This window comes from Mustela erminea, chromosome 12 (assembly GCF_009829155.1).
Source record: "Mustela erminea isolate mMusErm1 chromosome 12, mMusErm1.Pri, whole genome shotgun sequence".
Taxonomy (NCBI): Eukaryota; Metazoa; Chordata; class Mammalia; order Carnivora; family Mustelidae; genus Mustela; species Mustela erminea.
This window is the reverse complement of record NC_045625.1, coordinates 67,220,821-67,240,312: the sequence shown is the minus strand read 5'-3', so window position 1 is coordinate 67,240,312 and position 19,492 is coordinate 67,220,821. Positions and strand designations below refer to the sequence as shown.

Here is a 19,492-nt window from a genome sequence, read left to right as displayed (position 1 = left end):
AGTGTCCCACTCTTGATTTCTGCTCAGGTCATGATATCGGGGTTGTGCAATCCAGCCCCATGTTGGGCTCTGTGCTGGGCTTGGGTGGGCTCTCTGCTTAAGATTCTCACTCCCTGGGGGTGCCTGGGTGGCTCAGTTGGTTGAGCAACTGCTTTGGGCTCAGGTCATGATCCTGGACTTCCAGGATCTAGTCCCGCATCGGGCTCCCAGCTCCTTGGGGAGTCGGCTTCTCCCTCTGACCTTCTCCTCTTTCATGCTCTCTCTCACTCATTCTCTCTCAAATAAATAAAATCTTAAAAAAAAAAAAAAGTTTCTCTCTCTCTCTGCCCCTCCCTCACCTCTCTAACAAAACAAAACATTTTGCAGTGAAGCAAAGCAAACCTATAGAGACACGTAAGGCGGTGACATAAATATCGCCCATGACTTTCCTGCCCCAAAATATTTTCTTAAGTGTTCCCTGGACATTATTCAGTCCTTTGTCCAAATGCTACCATGAATTCATTCTGGATCATTATACAATTTGCTCCACTTCTATGAGACGTAGAGTCATTATTTATAATGTTAGACCATTTAAAAAGGTTTCTTCTAAAACCAGATATTATTTCCATCTTTGTAACTGGCTATCAGAATGGGGACTGATTGATTTCTGAAGCCGCTTTCAGATTTAAAGTATTCATCCCGGAGCAGAAGATCCTTTGTATTTGCATCTCTTCTGTAACACCTAGTCCGCCTATGGACAACAGTGTGACCTTCATTCTCATTTCCTAGATCTTGGTCTCTGTTTCAGCATCTGATGAAATCCTCTCCTGCTTCTCCCCGGGGTTTCAAAAGACTCTAAAGAGAGACAGAAGCGGGCAGGCACCATGGGATCTGCAGATGGCTCGTAAAACATAAACTGAGTCACCAACACAGAACAAGAAGTGGACAGAAAGAAACAGCTTGAGGTTAGATGTCTTGGAATTTTCTAAGAAAAATCCAAGAACCACATCTTGGGCCGCGTTTGATACTGATGTTTCTTTATTGATATCATATTGGGGAGCTTGAAAACCTTCAGTATTTACACCACCAGTAAATACAAAAATTCACTATTCTAAATAATTCAAAGGAAAAAGAGCTTAGTTTTATTTTATATTAAATTACACATTTTCAAAGGTTAGTTCTTCTGAATTCAAAAATTACTCTGCAGACAAGATTTGTGGAGGTATGGTTGATTTTAGGGTCAGCTCAAGTATTTTAAAACAATCATGAGATTATTGTAATTTTTTAGAATAAAGTATGTTTCTGTTTAAAAACTTATAAACCTTGTTTTTCTACCACGTTTCCTTCAAAGACAAATATTTTTGTTGCAATCAAAAATCTCAACTTCAAGGGATTCTTCCATTTTCAGATTTGCTCTGAGTTCCCAGCTTTGCAGCCATAAAGCCATCCACACAGACATGGAAACGACCTCTCTGGTCATCTAGGGTATCCCTTCTTTCACCAAGTATCACTCAGAATTCTCCCCTAAGGCATTTTCTCCAGTGATTCATTCAACTTGACAATAACTCAAGAAATTGTACATCCATGGCTTCTTTTAAAAGAATATATCACAAATTTCCCTTATTACAATTGAAGCTAGTTTCCCCCCCAAATCCCATTTTTCTCATGAGGCTCAACTCCATCTTGCTGTCTGTCTTCACTTGGCAGTAACCTCTTCCAGAGTTTTTCGATAGCTGTTTGTTTCTTTGTAAGGCATTTAGCACCATCATGGAAGCTTAACCCCAAATTCCTCTGCATTTCCCTCGCATTTTGGCATTTCTTTCTTGTTATATTTATTCTGGGTAGAAAAAAAAGAAAGATTCTTCTTTCCTGGTGCCTCAGTTAGTGCAGCAGAAAGTCTTGTCCTTCGGGGCATCACCAGATTTTCCACTTGGGACACCCCAGGGTCCTTCATATTTCCAGTCTTTTCCAACAAACATTCTTTGACTGGCAGATATGTTCCCAGCAATGGTCCAGGCCCTCGAGATACCATAGGAGCAAGAGAGACCAAATCCTTGTCCCCAGGAAACTAAAACACTAGGGAGAGACAAACAACAAAAAATAGTTATATAATGTTGGGCAGAGAACAGCTAGGAAGCAAAAGAAAGCACAGCAAGGGCATACAGCATGGTGGGGGCTACTTCAGATAGGGGGACGAGGGAAAAGCTCTGTGAGGCGATGGTGTTTGGACAAAGGCTTGAGTGAAACACAGAATTCAAACCAGGGAACATAAGAAAAACATAATATGGTATTTAGCACACATGGTAAATGTAGCAGGGCTGTAATTTTCCTTTTGGGTAAAGAAAAACTTACTAAAATCCCTCCTTTTGTTTTTCACAGACTAGTGTTACCACTTCTCTCAAGTTTAACTAAATACTTCCATGACTCAAATGAATGCTGTGTGCCTCTGGTCACGGGGGTCAGACACCGTTCACCCTTGTCCCTCAGAGGAAGAATCAAGAAAGAGTCGTCAAGCTTAAAGGGAACATCACAAGTCCTTGTGGGGAACAGTGTCTTGCTTATCTTTCACTATATAACAAGACAACTGAAAACTTAATGCACTGTGACAACTTAGTATCTCTCACAATTCTGAGGGTTGAGGGACTCAGCTGGGCACTTCTGAACTCAGTTGGGTTCTCTCACGTAGTTGCTGTTGTATGATGATTGAGCCTGGTGCCCTCTGAGGCTCCTTTTCACGCTGTGAGGGCACTGCACACGGGTGTTAAAACAGATGTGGAGTTCACTGGCAGCCATATTTGGCGACAGCCCCCGCCGACAGCGATCTGATGTGACTTGCCCAAGTCATGCATTTAGTCAGCAGCTGAACCAGAATTCAAGCAACCCGCTTTTTCACTCCGTTTTCCTTTTTTTATTTTTTGTTTTTTAAAAGATTTTATTAATTTATTTGACAGAGAGAGAGAGATCATAAATAGGCAGAGGAGCAGGCAGAGAGAAGGGGAAGCTGGCTCCCCACTGAGCAGAGAGCCCGACTCAGGGCTTGATCCCAAGAAGACCTGAGCCGAAGGCAGAGGCTTAACACACTGCGCCACCCCAGTGCCCCTGTTTTCCTTTTTTAACCTGAACCAAAATTCTTCTTGAGCCAAAGTAAATAATAACATGAAGCTCAATGACACAAAATGCCATTAATTCCCTGCACCTCCCAGTTGGTCCCCTGCTCCTCTCTAAGCCAGTGCCCTCCTGCAACATGCTGTTTATTTTGTTCAATTATGGTATCTATGATATACATATGGTATTGTGTATATGATATACATCTACAGTATATATATGTATGGTGTATATATAATACATATTATATATGTAACATATATTAATCTATACTATATATGATATACACGTGTATGGTATATATAATTATGGTGTGTGTGTATATATGGTATGATATACACATAATGTATGTAATTATGGTATGTGTGTATACATGTGTATGTATATGTATGTGTTTGTGTATTCATGTCCAAAAGCACTGATTTAACAGCACTTATAGCTCAGAGGTAAGTTCTAGACACGGTCACCGGTATTTCAAAAACAGCTGCTATTCAGATACATTAGCCAAAATTTAAAGATAAGGTAAAGAGGAAGAGGAGTGTCCTTTCAGCATCATACTGGGGCATACCCTAATAAGCCTGCTAAGAGATTATCCAATTATCTAGGAGAACATACCTGTGTTTGACCTTGCTGTCCATGAATTTGATTCTGTGAAGTTTCATGACAGAAATTTCTGTCCAGGTGAAACACTAATGATTTCTGTCTAGCACATAAAATAACCCAGATGATTTTGGCTTTATTTGCCCCATAGAGCATTAATGCATTTTGTATCTAACCTAGCAATTTATTCTAACATTTTGTTTAATGTTTGTAAATAAAGACTCAGTTCCTCAAATCCTCTGTGAGCCAGCTTTACCATCTTCCTGGCTTTCTCATTAATGAGTTGAAGAAATCTTTGACACAAGCTCGTTCTATCTTTCTATGGGAGATTTTCAACTTTCTGAAAGTTATGCTTTGACACTATAAAAGCTTCAGTAGAACTTCCTGGGGGCAAGAGACGGAGGGCAGCAGCGGCTGACATGGGCTGTGGGCCATTATTCTTGTCTATGCAGAGCTGGTTGACTATCTTATGTGGCAGTAAAATTTTGCCAGAATTATTCATGGGAGCTTCACTTCACAGCGCTCACAGCTCTTTCTCTGAGATTTAAGCAGCTCGGGGAGGAAAATGCTGAGCAGTTAAATTCCAGCTGGATTTTTACCACCTGGAAAAATACTGAGATGGGCAAAAGGGAAGAGTCAGCCAGCAGAACTTTCTGGAGAAAGACCTCCATTTCTGTTGATTCAATACTGAAATCTTTGGCTTTTGATTGGAGAAATTACCACTCCCTATGCACCCATAGCACAGAACATGTAAGAATGATTACGGGGAAATCCCGCCTAGACCAGGGCAGGCTCTTCTGGTGCTCTCTTCAGTGGCTATTTTGGGTTCTCAAGAAGCAAAGAGGAATCCAGCACTCTGTCCCCACCATATTACTGGGATTTCCTCTCCTCCTCTCCTCACAAGCACATATAGGAAGCAAAATCTCAAGCCTGAAATGTGGGAGTATAAGACATGGGATATATTATATTTTCCTTTACCTGAGCTTTATTTCTATTTCGAGCCCCCATTGTGCTGGCTGGTGGAAACACAATCCGATTCCACTCAGAGCCACTCTATTGAGTGCAGGTATGGTTCAAAAGGATGTGGTACCCAACACGGTCAGTGTCCTCTGGCACCCGAGTGTGACTGTTGTCACTACACCCCTCACTTCCAGCTCCTGGCCCACCCCACAGCTGATTGTCAGCTGAATCCTGGGCTCTTCGGATCTCCCAGAAGATCTAGCTCTGATCTCCTATCTTTCCAGGAATTCTGAAGCTAAACTCAATCCAGCAGTCCCACACAACTATGTCTATCCTATGGCTCTCTTAGAAGCAAAATTATCCACAACTTGAAAATAAGATGAAAACATGGCTTAGGGCTCTTCAGAATTAATTGTGGAGCATCACAGAACAAGCCCTCTTACAAGGTCATCTGATGCACTCAGCATTTTTTCATTATCCTTTCCCTAAAGAGAAAAATTTACTTACATTCCAGTTTAATTTTAATTAATTAACTTGGGCTAATCAATTTAATTAATAATCAATCGGTTGACTAATTGGTGTAATTTACCCCTAGTAAGAAAAAGTAAATAATCAGGAATGAGATTTTTCAGGTAGGGTTGAGCTTCAGAGGGCCACATATCACTGTAATACCTAAGGTTTTTTTCACCCACCAAGAACCAATTTTCATCTTCCAAAGGACAATACCACCTCTCAACTAAGAGTTCATCATCTGAAGAAAAGCAGCTCTGACTCACTACTTACTATTAATGAAGGCCCTGACTCTTGTAGGAAATTGTTAAGTTGTACATTATCTCTGCCCAATAAACTGGCAAATTATTTCTATCCAAAATAACAGATAACCACAAAACTAAAGACTGTGTTGCCCTATAAGAACACATTATTCAGTTACAGATCACTTACTTATACTTTCCTTGAACTAGTTTTACCATCCAACTGGTTCCCTAATTAAGGAGTAAAAGTCTTTTTTTTCCCCCGCATACTCACTATATACTTATATTAGAGTCATGTTTTTAATTCAGTGAAAATTATATGCTGGCATTTACCATTTTAAGAAACCAGAAACTATCAACAAGGACGCTAGCTTCGGTCTTCTCTGTGTTCAGATCCCTCTGGTCCCCAGTTGATCAGGACCCAACCAGGGTGGGGGCAGAACACAGGGCCTGTTTTGGGGGAGTCCCATGGGCCTTTAACCCTCATTATCTTTCCTCTGACATTCTCCATCCCTGTGGAAGGTTGGGGATAGAGATGGTAAGCCACTTTCACACGAAAGAAAAATGTTTCTAAAAGACATTCAGAGCTTAGACTTCATGGCTCAAAAACCCAGATTTTAAAAAATCAGATCAAGCTTTTGAACCTCAAAAATGAAGGAATTAAATATTTCGTTTTTTTCCTTCTGCTTGTACTAAACTGTACCCACGATAAGATGCTGTGAGTTCTATTATGAAGAAGAAAAGACTGGAGAGTGGCCTAAAAGATAATGCCAAGGAGAAAACAACTCAGTAAACGTAACGATTTATAGTAGATAAATAATTAAAATAAATACACTAATATAATATTAACATAACAATAATAATAAGATAAATATATTTTATCTTTATAGGTTAAATCAGGCTATACCCTATTTAACTTGGAAAGCCATTGTTGCTGACTTGCTGGAGGTCTATCACAGATCTTTTTTTTTTAATATTTTATTCATTTATTTGAGAGAGAGAGAGTGAGCGGGAAGGGGCAGAGGAGAAGGCAGAAGGAAACGGCAGCAGACTCCCCGCTGAGTGGGGAGCCCTACACAGGCCTCTATCTCACTACCCGGACATCATGACTTGAGACGAAATCAAGAGTCAGACACTTGACCGACTGAGCCACTCAGGCGTCCCGGTCACTCACAGATTTGTCAAGAGACTCCAGGCAGGAGACTTGACAGAGTGGTGGATCCTGGGCGACCGAGGACCGTCACTATCTAGTGCAGTAGCTCGGAGCAGCAGTTTCTTCGGTAACTCTTTCTTTTTTTCATCCGTATTAGCCGAACAAGAACACCACTTCCAGTAATGCTTGATGAGCTCTCAAATCTTGTATGGTTGTCTCTGAGTGTATTCACCAAAAATGAGTGGACAATATGGAAGGCTTTGTCAAATTATTTTTACTCCTTACTTTGCCAATCTAATTGCCATGAAATCTAATCACAGCATGTCTGCCTTTACTTCCTGCCTTTTCTCATTCACCACCTCCCTCCTCAGCCCATGGCCATCCTTTCCACAGTGACTTGTCCTCCTCAAATTATCTGGGGTTTTTTTACACCTTGGTGAGACTCCTATCCGATGTGTTACCTTTTCCAGTGTTTTATTTTTTAAAAAAAGATTTTATTTATTTATTTGACAGAGATGTCAAGTAGGCAGAGAGATAGAGGAGAAAGAAGGCTCCCTGCTGAGAAGAGCGCCCCATGAAGGGCTCGATTCCAGAAACCTGGGATCATGACCTGAGCTGAAGGCAGAGGTTTTAACCCACTGAGTCACCCAGGCGCCCCTTTTTTCCAGTGTTTTAAATCCTGCCTTTAGCTGTGCAGGCTTTCGTAGCCAGTGCAGAATATTTCAAGACTCAGTGGATAGGTAAGGATGCTAGGGTGGAGGTGACAGAAGAACAGATTCTATGATCTACACAATAATAACAGGTAGTCATAATGACCAGAAAAGAGGATGAGTGATTCCAGTCTCCCAAGAGATAGGCTGTTTGTCAAGTTGATATTCTTGGCCAGCACTTTGAACTCTCCCTTGGGAGTTCTGATAGAAATCCAAGTTTTAGCAATTCTTCTTGCACTATGAAAGGAAAACATTAACAATATGGAGGAAGCAGTGAGCTCTTTCAGTATGTGTGTATTAATGAGCCCTTCTATTACTATGTCCAGCCATCTCTATCTCCTCATCACGAGGAGAAGGAAACCATGAAGAGACAAAAACACAAATACAGGTAAGTATCAAAATTAAATGGAGAATACAGAAAGATAAATTCACAAGTTTAAAGGTGTTTTTAAAATAAAAGGAAGAGCTCCTGGGTGGCTCAGTCAATTAAGGGAATGACTCTTGATTTCAGCTCAGGTCATGATCTCAGGGTCGTGAGATCAAGCCCCACAATGGGCTCCATGCTCACCGAGGATCCTCTCCCTTGGGCCCTCGCCCTGATCCTAGGCTTTCTCTCTCCCTCTTTAAAAAATAAATAAAATAAATCTTTTTTTTTAATAATAAAAAATAAAAGGAAGACTGGCTTCTGCTTCCAGCCATGACTTGGAAGAGGTGAAATATATGAGGTAAATTTCACATTCTCCCTAGCTTTCAATTTGGTGGCACTTTCCAAATCATAGCACAGAGAAGTAAAGACCAAATAAAGAGCTGAAGTCTCATGATGCACAGAAAACAGAATTTCACGGCTGCTTAGGTAGCTGGGATTTGTGAAGCAGAGTAAAGCGAAAACTATAAAGAGTCTAGGAAAAAAAATCAGTGGAGCATATTTTTTAATCTTGGGATGGGGAAAGAAATTTTAGGATATACAATGTATTAATTATAAGGAAAAAATGATAAATTAGATTCATCAAAATTAAGATATTTTGCTTTTCAAAAGACACCATCAAGGAAATTATCAAATGACAGTTTGGAAGAAAAAAAAATATGTATACGTAAATATTTGTGTTTATGTGTGTATATATGTATATTTGTGTGTATATTTATGTATATATCTGTGTATATACACATAATTGTATATGACAAATGTATATATACTTTATAAAAAACTTATAACTCAATAATAGAAAGACAACCCAATTTTTTTGAGTGAGCAGAAGACTTAGTCACTTCAAAAGGAAGATCTGCAAATAGTTACTAAATGCAGGAAAAAAATGTTCAACATCATAAGTCATCAGGTAAATGCCAAGGAAAGCCATAATGAGATATTACCACATACCCACTAGAATTGGTAAAATTAAAAACATCACCACCAAAAAAGGCTATTGAGTAACTACAACTTTCATACATCTCTGCTGGGAATTCACCATTGTACAGCCACATTAGAAACATGTGAGTGACTCAGGGTAATAACCCATAATCTGACGTGGTTGTGAGCTACACAGGTGTATATACTTGTCAAAACTCATGAAGCAGTGTGCCTGAGACCTGTGTATTTCATTGTATGTAAATTATACCACTTTGATTTAAAAAAGGAATGGAGAAAAAAATCCTCAGGGAAAATAAACAAGAGAACAACTCATAATATGGGTATTGAGGTTGAGAAAGTGAATGACTTCAATGACAGAAGTTAAACCTTTTTTTTTTTTAAGATTTTATTGATTTATTGACAGAGAGAGAGATCACAAGTAGGCAGAGAGGCAGGCAGAGAGAGAGAAGCAGGCTCCCTACCAAGCAGAGAGCCCGATGCGGGGCTCGATCCCAGGACCCTGAGATCATGACCCGAGCCGAAGGCAGAGGCTTAACCCACTTAGCCACCCAGGCGCCCCAGAAAATAAAACTTTATTTTGCATATCAGAAGGTCTCATTTATTTGTTTTTAGCAAATTGACAAGACCGATCAACTGTCTGCTGACAATCAAAAAAATTTTTGATAATAGATCACTGTATATTTTTTATCATAAAACCCAGAGGATTTCAAAAGATTTGATTGACACAAGATTTCTTCCACCCATATCTACTTATTTATGCTCTAAGATTTCTTAGCACTTCTATAAAAACAAAAAATAGGAACATACAAAGGGGAAGGGAAGAGAGAAGTCTAGGATAAGTGACCGGATAGTGCGCAGCTGCAAGTTAACTTCTTTCTCTGTAAACCACAGACTACAAATTCTCTTCCCATCGGTTCATCTGCTCTTTCAGGCCTTTGAAGTCAGAAAGGCAGAAGCCAAGTCCCCAACAATGTGGTTGTCTGTAGCTACCATTTTGCGGACATACCCACAGCATCTCCTCTCTTCTCTAGTGGTGGCAAATTAATAGTTTTCATTGTCTGGCTAACATTGTTGCTAGAAAATGAGTCCAGTATGTTACAGAAAAAAAATGAACACAACTGAATTAAAAGAACAAAGCATAAAAACCTCATTTATCCTAGGGAATAGAAACATATTAAGCCCAGATTTTATTTATTTTTCCAAGTGTCATTTGAGAAACTGGTTGGCAGCCCAAATCCTAAAGCAGCAAAGATGCAAAAGGATTCTTGTCACTTACCACTTAAAATCCAACCACATGGCCAGTTCTTAACATCAGAGACATCATCATAATACCACAATGTCTCAGTGATCAAGAGATACCCATTTCCATTTTTTTAAGTTCCTGTCATATTAAGAAATTTTTAAAAATCCCAAAATAGAAAAAAAAATTTTAAATAAATTCCGAAATAGTTTACAAAATATTAGAATATTTTTAATGTTAGTACTTGGCCAATTAACACTAATACTATGAACACCAATAAAAAATATCACAATAAAATATAATTATGAAGGTCACACCATAATTATCACATTTATGGAAAATACATTTCATAGTGCACTTCTGACGATGTGATGTGGTGAGATTTCAAGTAGTTCTGTGGCTTACGTGTTTGGAGTTAACATCGAAAGTATGTATATGAGACCTAACTGTGCACTTAGGACAGACTTAACATCTTTCACAAAATTAACTCAGTCTAGATCATAGTTCTAAAAGTAAAATGCAAAACTCTAAACTTCTAGAAGAAAAGATGGGGAAAATATATCTGACCTTGGATTTAGTGATGCATATTTATATGCAACACGAAAAGCACAATCCATAAAAGGAAAAAGGAGTTTAGCAGAGTTTATTATTATTAAGTAGAGTTTATTAAAATTAAAAGCTTTTACTCCAGGAAATTCATGGTTTCCAGAATAAAAGGACAGCCAGAGACTGTGATAAAATATTTGCAAACATATCTGATAAGAACTCATACCCAAAATAATCAAAGAACTTTGCAAACTTGATGATAAGAGAACAAACAATGCAACTAAAGTGGGCAAAAGATCTAAACAGACAGTTCATCAAAGAAGACATATAGGTGGCAATAAAGCATATGAAGAGATGCCCAACATCATTTGTAATTTGAGAATTGCCACCTAAAACCACAATGAGATACCACTACACACATATTAAAATGGCTAAAATCTAAAAAACTTACAATATCAATTGCTGACCAGGGTGCACAGCAACAGGAACCCTCATTCACTGCATCTGGGAATGCATGGTACAGCTTCTTTGGAAGACACCTTGGCAGTTTCTTTCAAAGATAAACATAATTTAACCATAAAATTCAGCAATCCCACTGCTAGGTATTCACTCATCTGACTTGAAAGCTCAGGTCCACATGAAAGCCAGCATGTGAATGGTTATAGCAGCATTATTCATACTTTCCAAAAACTGGAGACAACCAAGATGTCTTGCAACAGGGAATGAAAAACTTTTACATCCATACAACGGACTACTGTTCAGAAATCAAAAGCAATAAGCTATTGAGCCATGCAAAGACCTAGATGAATCTTAAATGCACGTTGCTGAGTGAAAAAAGACGGTCTGAAAATGCTACATATTATCTGATTCCATTGTTAGATCATTTTGGAAAAGATAAAACTGGTGAGCCAGTAACCAGATCAGTGACTGCCAGGTTTCCAAGGGCGGGGTGGGCGGTGGACGAAGGTCATTGAATTGGTAAAATACAGAGGATATTCTAGGGTAGGGAAACTCTTCCATATGCTACTACAATGAAAGATACACGACCCTAGGCATTTGTTAAAACCCATAGAACTTTACAGTATCAAGAACCTTAAAATACAAACATGTAAAAAAAATCATTTAGGTGGTCAGAGGATATGAGAATGGAATACAGAATGTGACAAAATAACTGAATTAAAATGCATGAAACAACTTCACTCAAAAGGGTGGGGGAGGAAAGGTGCTGACCTCAGTCACTTTGGAAATGAGTGGTGTCTATAAGCCTAAAGGCCAGAGGAACGGCCCATCAGTACGGCCCTCTGGTACAGTTGTCTCCCATGGTGGGGGGGGCGGGCAGTGAGTTAAGGATCCTGAGAGCACCACACGTGTGTACTGGAATTGAGCAATTAAGCAAATGATTGGCAGATGGTGGGAGCCAGGTTTCTCCCTGTTGGAGTGGGAAGTTACAGACAAACAAGATTAGATTGATCCACGTGGCAATCTACCAAAGTTGGAGACATAAGTATGAACTCATGTTTGGTTTAATACAGAAACAAATGTTCACAAACGGGAACACTTGCGGATGAGTGTATATATACACACATTCTGAGAGGCCTCAGAAGCAACAACAAGCACACAGTAGCGGTCTGCACCCCCTTACCCTGCCCCCCACCCCACCCCCTATTCTAGCCACAGAGTCCTCAAGATTCACAACAGACTAAGGACCCACTTCTCTCATCTCTAAGTACTCTATGCACCTCATTTTCTCCCTTCCCAGGTCCTGAGAGGACCAGCTGAGAGTTTGGGTTTTGGTATTTTTTTTCCTACCCACGGCACATTAAGGTCTCCACCAGCTGGGAATTATGTCTTATTGGTTCGCATCGTCTCTGTACACAGTTGCTATGCTAAATTCATGGATGGACGTGTTGCATTCAGTTCCTAATTCTTATGGACCTTCCAAGTTTCTCCCATCTCAATATGAGCAGTAAGTAAAGTCTCTCCTCTCCAGACCACGTGGGTTTGCTTTTCTTCTTATGAATTTGTGAAAATCAAAAGAAATAATGCCAACAAACTGCCACTTAACATAAAAATTACCTTTAACCATAAATACAGTTGCTCCAATGTGAATCCAAAGCTGGGTCCCACTTTAGTGGCTTTGGCAAGTTTGGTGTCCCTCCAAGCTCCTGCTGCTTCTTTTTTTTCTTTTTGCTTTTTTTTTCTTTTAGAAGCAGGCTCCCCGCTGGGCAGGGAGCCCGATGTGGGGCTCGATCCCAGGACCCTGGGATCGTGACCTGAGCCAAAGGCAGATACCCAACCAACTGAGCCAACCAGGCGCCCCGCTCCTGCTGCTTCTTGATTCAGTTGTATGGTCACCGAAAGCCCAGGACCCACCTCCAGAGCATGGTCAAAAGAGGATCCCAGAATGGGGTACTGAAATGGGAAGGGGAGTTCAGAGACTGGCCCTTGACTCTGATGACTGCAACCATTTCTTCTGATGAAGCAGTTTCCATGGTTTCAGGAGAACCAGAAACTGCCATTCCAAAGACACCTGGACTCTGACTTATTAATCTGCGTGGGTCCGTGACAATTTGTTCCCCTGATGCTTAGAAATCAAGAGGGGAATGGAAGTTAGAAAGTTAACCTTCACTAACCCCAAACATAGATGAATCCAGATGAATAACACTGCTCTGCTCTTATTCTTTTGCCAAAACACCACCCCTACAACTCTGGGCTGGAAATACCAGCCATATTCCTGTATGGAGCAGTTGGCAAATTCTCATCCGAGGCTACAAGTGCGAAGTGTAGGTATGTGTGTACCAAGCATTTGAAACCACCCTCAGAGACAACACGAACATAGGTGGGACCCAACATATCTGTTCAACTCACAAATCAACAAATAAATTAGTCTTACTGACTAATAGCTTTACCAAGGGGAACCTGGCCAGACAGGTGTAAAGGATGCATTTTAGGGCAGAATGAGAAATAACATTGAGAGAAAAAAATGCTCCATTAAGTGACTTTAGAGTGGCTTGATGTTAAGTAGATGTAGTGAATTTTGGCAGGAAAATTATAAAATACATTCTGTTCTTCCAGAAGAGTTAGTGCAGTTTTAGAGCACAAAAGTGGCCCAGAAATACAGAATGAGTTAGCTATTGGGAGACGTATATGAACACATCAAACTTGGAACAGTGAAATGAAATTTTCATAGACTCTGATACACGAAGAGCCAAAAGGGCTCCAAGAAAATAAATCCCTTCTTTTATGGATCAGAGGTAATCATGCTTGCCTTACAGAAACCACACCCACAATATATGTGTTTGTTCTGGATTGGGGTCTAGGCAACAGTATTTTTCATAAGTGGCCCCAGGTCATTTGTATTTGCATTCCGGGTGAAGATGTCATAATATGGAAGTCGCCGAGACGAAGGGGAGTAGAGCACAGCACAGTGAGACAGACCACAGGCAGATCCTCTCCTGGCCCGTTTTATTTTTGGTCTTTTACTTAAAGGTTAGTAACTTGGGTTTATGTTGTCACCATGCAGACATTTGATTACTGGGCTGCTATTTGTACTCTTGCCTGGTACCCCGCAAATAACAGGGGTGGCCTGGACCTTGCCCCTCACAAGGTCCTATTGCCCTGAAAGCATTTTCAGACGCAGAGAGAGAGGGATCTGGGGTTGGATATGGAGAGAAAATGACAGGTGATTTGAACCCAGTTCTGGCCTTCCCCATCCTCACTCAAGGCCTTTCTGAGAGTATTTGCTCCAGGCCTGTTGGAAAGACAAGTTTCTGGAAAGCCCCCAGCATCATCAAGTACTTGCAGAAAGGAAAACTGAGGTTCATGGAGAGGAAGGATCTTGGTCAACCCAGGAACAACAGACAGCCTGGGCCAACGCATGCGCCCTTGCCCCCTGGCTATTCTTTGGAATGATCTTGGGACTCAGGCTCCCCAAAGAGCCCTCTCCATCCCCCCAGTCAGGCTGGGGTGTGTCATTTTTCCCAGCCTTAGCGTTTTTGGTCTGTGAGTGGGCGTGGTCCCACCACCTTCCCAAGGTGCTCAAAGATGAAGTGTTCATAGGTTGATTTTTATAGCCCTAACCAAGAACCTCTCTATGCAGAGGGAGACAAACAGCCTTACAATGGCCCAGTGTGCACGGAGCTCATGGATACATGGCCATAGAGTCCATGTGTTCTGAACATGCCACGTGATCAGTTCTGTCCTAACTGGAGCCCTAAAACCACATATCTGATGTGTAAGGGCCCTGGCCCACAGGCAGGCTGAATTTGGGGACAGAGATGTCCCCTTTTACGTGGCTTCACTACACTCTCACCTTGCTATCCTTTCCCACCCTCGAGAGCCCTAAGCCCCGCACCACACTCCAAGGTGGGTATTCAGTGCAGGGTTCCAAGCACGCGTCCCTCCCTAGCTTCTGATGGTTCTACTCCAGACACAGCAGAAGCATGAGAGCAAATGGCACAAGGCTTGGGGAAACCAGGCAGAAACCCTCTCCACTCCGCAGGAGCCCCTCACCCACAGCTTCTCAACATCCCCAGCCAAAAGAGCTTGAGTATTTATCTAACCGCATGTCAGACTGTCACTGAATGACAGTATGCTTTCGGACTCTGGATATTTAAACATGTTTACTTCATTTGGACCTTAAAAACAAATTTCTCTTTCTGAAAATAATTCATAGATTTAATCTGAAAAATATTCAACTTTCAAAAGCGCTTTTGAGCACCCTGTAATTTTTTTAAGTTCAAGTTTCACAGAGTGAAAAGGAAAACCATCTGATGGAAACAAAAATCCATTGAAGAAAATAAAACATATCTCCCTCAAATGAAAACAGACGGCAATTTAAACCATATTTCACAGATAATAGATACCATAAATCCTTGTCTGACCCATTAACAAATAACTTTTCAAATTAACAAACAGCTGATTTTTATACATAAAACCTTCCAATTCCTATTTTATTCTTATAATTCACATAGATTGATCAAGATGGACTGCCTGATAGTGCCAGTGGGATTTCCCTTAATTTCGTGTGCTTTAGTCTCTCGTACTGCCATTGAGAAAAGTTGGGAAACACTCTTCAGCTGGGGAGCAGACATTCAGAGAAACTCTTCTCTCTCTGTTTCTCCCATGACATGTTCCCTTTGTCCTGCCTCGGTCAATGAAGGAGAAGCTCTCTTCCGATGATCTTCCTTGAGGTTACAGGGCCTACACTTTGTTAAGTCTGCCTTCAAAAGCAGTTACACTAAGTGAGAGAAAGACAAACACCGGACGACTTCACTTATCAAACAAAACAAAACAGAAGAGAATCAGACTGGGGGATCCAGAGAGCGCACACCAGTAGCTGCCACTGGGGAGGTGGGTGGGGCAAAGGGAGAAAGAGATGACGGGATTAAGAGGTACCAGCTTCCACTTACAAAATAAACAAGTCACAGAGATGTAACATACAGCGTAGTGAGTACCGTCAATGATACAATACGTCTGTGTAGTGACAGATGCCAACGAGGCCTAGCATGATCATCATTTCTTAAGGTATAAAAATACCAGATCACTATGTTGCACACCTGAAGCTAATATAATATTGTAATTTAATATAATATTGTAACTTTGTATAATATGTAATATTATAATTTAATGTAATATTGTAATTTTGTATAATATGTAATTTGTAATTTAATATAATATTGTATATTATAATATTGTAATATTGTACTTGTAGAGTATTATAATTTAAATGATAAATGATAAATCAATTAAAATTGTTTTTCAAGCGATTCACAGCTGAAGTCCAGTTTAAGTCTGCCGAGCGCTAGACTGCGGCACAACCATTTTAATGAGCAAAATGGATCTCGACACGGTTTACTCACCCCTGTTGATTTATGGCGGTCATGACAATGATGGAAAAGCTCAGATTTCCCGGGCCAGCTGATCTACAAACCAAGTCCCAAACGTGGTCATCTTTGGCATCCTCTCTCACCCTTATAATGCACTTGCTGCATCTCACCAACCACTGGCTTAAGAGAAAAATCTACTGGATTGACACAACCCTTTCTCTTAGGGACGGAGCCAGCATTGTGCAGACTTAATTAGGATGGAGGAACCAGACGGAAAGCTAAGCCAGTCAGGCTACAGCCACTGAGTTCCTGAATCACGGAAATCTTGCTTAGGTATTTAAGCACTTTCGTTTCCAGGGAAGGGCTTCAAGGCAAAATGGGCTGTATATTTCCGTTGAGTTAGGCACTCTGTGGTAAGCTTGATCCCTGGTGTGACAGGCTAAGGGTCACTCACAGGGAGTAATGAGATGGATTCAAATATACATCCGACCACAAAGTTCCCCCAGACCTCAAGGGCCAGTTTTCTTCCCTTTGTGGCATGTTGGCTTTTGAGTGATTATTATAAAGTGTCTATTTTAAACTGTAAATAAGTGATAATGCCAAACAGCTGCAGGGCACAGCCTAGAGAAATGATTGATGGGGCAGCTGTCCGCTCTGACTGGTCTGAAATCCAATGTGCCTGTTTAAATGAGGCACATTAGCAGTTTTATAGTGACTAATAGGATTGCCACCTAGTAATTCAGAACCCGTGGCATGTCTGTATGGGGGAGAGATCAGATTTCACTAGGGCCAAATTTATTAGGAAGGTGGGGACAGTCAGGGCATGCCTTTCCAAAACAGAGCTCCTGTATCTGATACTTAGAAATGCAGCACTAAAGAACATCAGCTCCAACCCCATTCAAACCTGAGTCTCATAGATAGACAGCATAGATAGCATACATGATGTCCTCTGAGAAAATGACAGATTGACAGACCAAGATCTGTCTTTACACTATTTTTTTTTAAGATTTTGCTTATTTATTTGACAGAGGGAGACACAGCAGAGGGAGAGAGGAAGAAGCAGGTTTCCCATGGAGCAGGGAGCCTGATATGGGGCCTGATCTCAGGACCCTGGGATCATGACCTGAGCAGAAGGCAGATGCTTAACAACTGAGCCACCCAGGCACCTCAGTCTTTATACTATGGAAAAGCACAGAAAAAGAACTGTAGGCATGGCAGGGTGCTAGATGGTGCTGAACCTTATTATTTTCCTTGGAGGGGGATAGGTTGCTGGGAGTTTGATTCTAGTGGAGAATTTAGTGAGTCAACTTTAATCAGATTAATTTTTTGTTTGGGAAAGTCACTGAAATGGAACCTTTTAATTATATGGACGCAATGTAAATTTCATCCACTATCCTGAAAGAAGTGTGTCATTGAATTTGTTTGTTTCTGGTGGAAGTTTGAGACTCTTAATAGGCAAATGAGGTGTTGCAGCATCACTTTCTGTACCCTTGGAATATGATGAAAAAGGGGTGGGAGTCTTTGCATCAGAGCCATGAAATCTTAGAGCCAAAATTATCTTGGAGAAGACTTGTTCCAGACTCCACCTATATATTGTTGGAAGACCCTCTGACCAGCGTCCCTGGTAAAGATGCACCATTGTCCCACCCTGGTTAAAACAAATTATTTTTGGTGTTTTCTGGTTGTTGAGATAGAGCAACGGTTGAAAGCTAAGCCTAGGGGCTGGCTCTCTGTATTTGTCAATAAGGTTTTACTGGAACACGGCTCTCTCTATCCACTTGTGTGTCGTCTGTAGTTGCTTTCACACTAGAGGGTCAGAGTCAAGCGATTGCAATAGAGATCATATGGCTCCACACCCCTAAAATATTTACTATATGGTCTTTAAAAAAAAAAAAAAAAACCTTGCCTACCCCTAGAGAAAAAGGAGTTCACTGTGTTAAGGGTTGCCTACGTATAATTAGAAGATGTATTGATTGTCTTCAGAGAGCACATTTGGAGCAGAAGCTGCAGAGAGAGTCTTCCTCATCAAGCAAACCAGGCTCAGCATAAGGCAAACCAGTGAGTTAGATGGGTATGCCATCCTATTCCCATCCCTGCATCTTTCAGGTTTTGGTGGGGACCTTTAATTCTGGGATTTCCCCCAACAGTGAGGCACTGCTCTCGGTTTGCTATTTTTACAGGGAGAGAAAGTTCTACGGACTTCCATTTGGTTCTTCCTACCACATGAGCCACTACTCCAGGACCAAAGGCCAATATATGTATTCTGCGAAGTGATGTGTATATTACAGGCATACGCTTGTAACTGGGGACCTAACCACAAAATGTGTTTAAGGTCTCCATGGGCCTATAGAAGGGGAAGAACTAGGGTAGATACTCTATGTATTTTCCAACTCCTATAAGCCCTATTCTGACAATGGCTTTCTAGGTCTCCAGTAATAATGCTGAATTTATTTATCCAATGTCCAATAACCCCCAAAATATTTGGCTATTTTCCTTTCCACAATCCATTTATCATGATGAATGTCTTCTGGTTCCTTCAGGGAAATCTAAGAGGAAGAATCACAAACTTGTAACAGGTCCTTAGCCTGGAGGGTACCTAACCTCTCTGTATTGGTGTACATATAGACAGACTGCAGCCTGAAAATTGGATGGGGGTCTTGGATTAATCATGTTTTTTATTTTCTGTATCTTACAATGTTTTGAGATCTTAAATATCATGCTGTCAGGGACAGACTGCCCTTCTGGGGCTAGCTAATTGTTAGAAATAGCACAGGGCTCGGCAGGAAGCACATCTTTCATATGCAAACAACCAATGTGGAGTCTACATGTCCCCCTTCCCTCCTTAACTAAATCTGTCACATCAAACCCATATTTCTCCTGCCCTAAATCACTCCAGGGCCAGTTGCCAGACAACTACAGGCTACCCGTATAGCCCAGAGTTCACCGACATTATTCAAACTAGCCAATCCTAAACCATTTACCCTGCCCTCGACCAAAAATCTCATGCTTTCCCTGTGGCCCTGGGTAGCATGTCCCCTTCTCTCAGGAAATATGTCATAAAATTCTTTCAAATAGCATTGGTTTCTCTGTGTCATTACTCAGATTTATAAATTAAGACCCAGGCACAAAACAGAACCATGTTCCTATTCTGGTAGTTCAAATCAGGCCTCTATTAACCAGCTTTACAGTTTTATCAGATATCAAATATGTTGACGGGCTGCCCATCCATTTCTGTCCTACTGCCCTGTGATGA

At 40.9% G+C, this 19,492-nt stretch overlaps 1 long non-coding RNA gene across 1 annotated transcript; it reads left to right on the top strand.

The window, feature by feature from the left end:
- The first annotated feature begins 16,197 nt into the window (after positions 1-16,197).
- Positions 16,198-19,096, top strand: LOC116569888. Its single transcript, XR_004277237.1, has 3 exons — positions 16,198-16,572; positions 18,223-18,297; positions 18,420-19,096. It is a non-coding gene; the product is annotated as an uncharacterized LOC116569888 (long non-coding RNA).
- Positions 19,097-19,492: the final 396 nt, after the last annotated feature.